Source organism: Microcebus murinus, chromosome 11, assembly GCF_040939455.1.
Source record: "Microcebus murinus isolate Inina chromosome 11, M.murinus_Inina_mat1.0, whole genome shotgun sequence".
Taxonomy (NCBI): Eukaryota; Metazoa; Chordata; class Mammalia; order Primates; family Cheirogaleidae; genus Microcebus; species Microcebus murinus.
The window spans coordinates 30,785,306-30,790,538 of record NC_134114.1 but is presented as its reverse complement, the minus strand read 5'-3'; the positions used below and the strand labels follow the sequence as shown (position 1 = coordinate 30,790,538).

The following is a 5,233-nucleotide window of genomic DNA, read 5'->3' as shown; positions in this document are numbered from 1 at the left end:
TTCTTAGGCCATCACATTCTCATCTTGAATGAAAGCAACCCCAAGTCTTTAAGGGATTATTAGAGGAAGGATATTATTTTCTCAGTGACTCAAAGCCAGCTGTGAAGGCCTTTAGTACAGTTTATGCTTCTTCAGCTCCCCTCTCTTGCACCTTTGGCATGCCTACAATGGGATGAAGTGCTTTTCCTGAAATAGCAATCACTACTAAATCCATTAGCTGGAAACCAAAATGTTTCCCTAATTGTTTAAAGTCTCATTGTGAAAAGGAAGTTCCTATTGATTGGAATATGAGGGGAAACAATCCCAAGTTCATGATCCTTTTCCTTTCTATAAACACAGTCATCTGAGACCGACACACTGAATGTCATCAGATTTACTTCTCAGAAGTTTCTCATCTGGATTTCTTTATGCCAGATCATTCTGTTTTTATTTTTTATATTGGTTGTCCACTTTCTCTTCCTTAATTTTCTTCTTGGACTTCTATTTTGTGCTTTGTGTCTTTGCCTTGTCTTCAAAATTTGTATTCATTTTCAATTTTTTTTTGAGACAGAGTCTCACTCTGTCATCTAGGCTGGAGTATAGTGGCATCATCATAACTCACTGCAACCTCAAACTCCTGGGCTCAAGGGATCTTCCTACTTTTGCCTCCTGAATAGAGAGGACTACAGGCACACAACACCATTCCTAACTAATTTGTTTTTTTGTAAAGATGGGGTCTCACCATGTTGTCAAGGCTGATCTTGAACTCCTGGCCTCAAGCCACGTTGGCCTACTGAAGTGCTGAGATTATAGGCATGAGCCGCCGTGCCCATGTCCAATAATCTTTAGCACAAGATCCTCAAACCATCTCCTTGTTTTTCCAAAGTTAGTTGGCTGAACCTTACTCCTGGAATATGGCACTTCTTTTCCTCTGTTCTCAACAGCCCTTTCAGCTACTCTCAAGCATTACCTTGAGAGTAGCTGAGCAAGCCAGTGCCCCATATCTGGGATCCTGACAAGTCATTTTTTGTCTGTGGCTTTAGCTATGGCTCTCCAGTTCCTAGAACAGTGCCTGTAATTTAGTGGGTGATAGTTAATATTTCTTGAATGAATACATTTAGATGCTATTTTTTCTATCTCATAAAAAATTTACTTTAGCCAAATAAATTGACCCCAATAAAAGCCAAAATGGGGAGTTTTGCTATAGTGAGGCAATATCTTAATTGGCTTAGACTCTCTCACCTTCTTTGACAAATCTTTGCTTCTCTCTTAACTAGGCCATGAGTGTTGGACAATTTAGTAGTGAACCAAGAGTAAAAAAAAATTTTACTTAAAAGTGCTTGTAATAAGAAGACAGAATAATGGCCAGCAAACATATAAAAAAATGCTCAACATCTCTAATCACTAGGAAAATGCAAATCAAAACCACAACGAGATATCGCCTAACCCCAGTAAGATTGGCTTCTATCAAAAAATCTGGGTGGGTCTGTGCTACGGCCCGAGCCGTTGGTCCCGCGCCGAGATGCTTCAAAGCATTATTAAAAATGTGTGGATCCCCATGAAACCCTACTATACCCAAGTTTACCAGGAGATCTGGATCGGAATGGGCTTGATGGGCTTCATTGTTTATAAAATCAGGAGTGCAGATAAAAGAAGTAAAGCTTTGAAAGCTCCCGCACCTGCTCGTGGTCATCACTACCCAGCCTCACTTGGAGTGCACAAGAGAGGGTACGTCAGTCTGCCTGCAGATCTCAGCAAGCTGTGTTAGATGGGAACATGGAACGTCCCTGTACACTTGCATAAGTGCCGTCTACTTTGGCATGAATAAATGTCTCTGAGATGCACCACACCTGGGACTGCGTTCAGTGTGCCCCCGCTCAGCTCCCTCCTGTGTGCCAGGCTTACTCTGAGTAGATCATTTGTAATGCAGGTGAATTTCAGATGAAATCAGAATCTTACTGAGCTGTTCATGGTTAGAAGCCCGAGGAACTGAAGGGTAAATATCTCAATAGTCACCAAAGTTGGTGATCAGGATCTAGAAGCTCACATTCTGCTGCTCAATAAATGTTAAGCATGATTCAAAAAAAAAAAAAAATCTGAAAACAACAAATGTTGGCAAGGATATGGAGAGACAGGAACACTCTTACACTGTTGGTGGGACTGCAAATTAGTGCAACCTCTGTAGAAAAGAATTTGGAGATACCTCAAAGAGCTCAAAATAGAAATACTATTCCATCCAGGAATAGCACTATTAGGCGTCTACCCAAAAGAGCAAAAGTCATTCTATAATAAAGATATCTGCACCTGAATGTTTATGACAGCACAATTCGTTATTGCAAGGATGTGGAAACAACCTATGTGCCCTCAATTCATGAGAGGATTATTAAAATTTGGTATATGTATACAATGGAATATTACTCAATTTTAAGAAACGGCAGTGATCTAGCACCTCTTATATTTTCCTGGATTGAGCTTGAGCCCATTATCCGAAGTGAGGTAACACAAGATGGGAAGAATAGGCTCCACTTGTACTCGCTATCAAATTGGTACTGACTGATCAACACAGTGGTACTCACATGGTGGTAATATTCTCCAGGGATGGCAGGATGAGGGGGATAAACTCACAACTATAGGACATGGTGTGCATTGTGTGGGGGAAGGGCAGGCCTCTAACCCCCATTTGGGAGAGGCAATGATATAAAAGGTAACCAAAATGTTTGTACCCTCACAATATCCTGAAATTAAAAAACAAGTGCTTATAATGTGATATAATATAAATCCTAATAAATATGACAGTAACCAAATAATATCCTTCATCACTTTGATATTTCTAAATGGGAGCTACAGATAAATTTTATTAAGCCTTTTGTTTCATAGAGTCTGGCTATATATTTTACACTTAAAGAAATTTCATCCTGTTCATAAAACACTTAAAATAGGAGACTACTAATCCAGGACATTTTCATAGGTGTAATGAAAATTGTAGAAAGAATGAAGACTGGATTTAATTGTGTTATAAAAGTACACTTGGCAGGTAATGCCTAATTTCTGCTTAGCTCATTGATTATACATCTTGCTACATTGAGAGAAATTGCTGTATTTGACAATATGAAGTTGAATTTCATTGGAGAATCATGATAAAGTATAGAATATGAAGTTTGCACTCCTTTTCCATGACATTGACATTCGGGTATTGCCAGTTTCCCAAGTGCTTTGAATTGTATGGTGCAGTGACTTCCAAAATACTTGAAAGTGGAATAAATTGAGATAGATGTTCTGATTCCAGTTTGGCAGTTATTTCATGATAAGGAGGATAGCTCTTTACCAAGTTACAATAGTAAAAATCCAAAGAATTTTCAGTATATTTTTTATGTTTTAGGTAATGCTTAGTTATTGAACTAAAGTATTAGGTGCTTTGAGCTTTATTCCTTGGATAATTCTTTAGCATAACACATCTGGAGAGATCAATTAGCTATCAGTTTTAGCTATTTCCTAGAAACAATCCCTAGACATAGAAGAAACATTTACTCATAGATTAATAAAATATAGTTTGTTTCAATTTTATGATTATAGTTTTAGAGAAAGTGCCTTGAATGACACCTTTGCTAACATTGGTGTTAGCAATGAGACTTGCTACATGAAACTTCTAGATTCAACCCACTGGGGGCAAATAGGCCAAAAAGGAGAGTTGTTCTCTTTGCTTTTTAGATCCAAGCCATCTGGGGCTTTAGAAATCAATCTTTTTGCTAAATCTGTTTACTTATGCTCCATCTTTGTTTGTCCTACCTGCTCATTATGTGGCAATTTCCTTGAGGGCAAAGATTGTCTGGCTCAGCCCATGTAATCCACAGCAGACAACCAGTAGAGTTTCCAGTTTCCTAGTATTGAACCAGACATCCCGATATTTTAACTTTCATTCTGGTAAGATGGAAAGAAAACAAAGGGTATACCAATGTAGATTAAAAAATAATTCGTCACTATTTTCTTCTTGAGTGTCTGAGGACAGAAATGGGATTTTAATATTAATACTTTGGGGCTGATCATCTCTGTTCTGGGAGCGATTCCTATGTGAGCTCTCTTAGTCATGTAGATATGAATGAAGTCAAACTAGGCAGTACATAGTGAGTACTCATTATGGTGCTCTTCTAAGTGTTAGTAACTCATTTAAGCCTCACAACAACCCTATGACACAGGTACTAATACTGTCATCATTCTACAAATGAGGAGACTAAGGCCTAAGTCACACTGTGTAAGTGGTGGAGCTGGCACTGGGCACCAGGAAGTCAGGCATAGAGCATATATTAATAGGCTGTCTCAAATACCTCCTTGTGTGTCTTGGAATGGCTCCTGATGGTGTCAAAGTCATCCAACTGAGACAAGGATATTGAATATTATGTTTTATAGGGTAAGAAGCTATTTCATGGGGGAGGCTGCGTCTCTACAGAAACTTTATGCGTGTATGTGTATATGTATGCATCTATTACCTATCAGCTCTATCTTTGACTGTGGTAGGCAGAATAGTGCCCCTGCAACACTGCCTCCTCCCCTCCCTAAGATATTCACATCCTAATTAATCCCTGGAGCCTGTGGCTATATGTTACATGGCAAAGGGGAATTAGGTGGCAGATGGAATTAAAATTTCTAATGAACAAACCTTAAAATTGGGAGATTATCCTACATGATCCAGGTGGGCCCAATATAATCACAAGGGACCTTCAAAGTGGAATCATGCAATGTGAGAAAGACTCAACCAGCCATTTGCAGGCTTTAATGATTGAAGGGACCACAAAGCCTCGGATTCTAGTCAGCTTCTAGAAATTGGAAAAGGCGAGGCAAGAAGACGGATTCTTCCCTTAGAGCTTCCAGAAAGGAATGCAACCCTGCTGACATCTTGATTTTAGCCTAGTGGGACCTGTGGCAGACTTCTGACCTAAAGAATTGTAAGATAATAAATTCGTATTGTTTTAAGCCACTAAATTTGTGGCAATTTGTTACAGTGGCAATAGGAAACAGGTACTTTTATTTACTTATTTACTGTAAGTGAAGGGCTGGTCATTTCTCTGGTAGTCTGGGAGATAGGGATTAGAGGGCTTTGTCATTGATAGGAACAAAAGATATAAAAAGAGTTTCTATGTCAAGGAGGAGAGAACTGTAGAATTTTTTAATTTGAAAATTAATTTCAAGTTTATTGAGATTATTTCAGTATTGCACAATGTTTCTTTATAACCTTTTTTTGAATGCCCAGCATAAGACC

General features: G+C 38.7%; 1 pseudogene; it reads left to right on the top strand.

The window, feature by feature from the left end:
• Window positions 1-1,462: 1,462 nt before the first annotated feature.
• LOC105878406 (ATP synthase F(0) complex subunit j, mitochondrial pseudogene) lies at window positions 1,463-1,747 on the top strand (annotated as a pseudogene).
• Window positions 1,748-5,233: the final 3,486 nt, after the last annotated feature.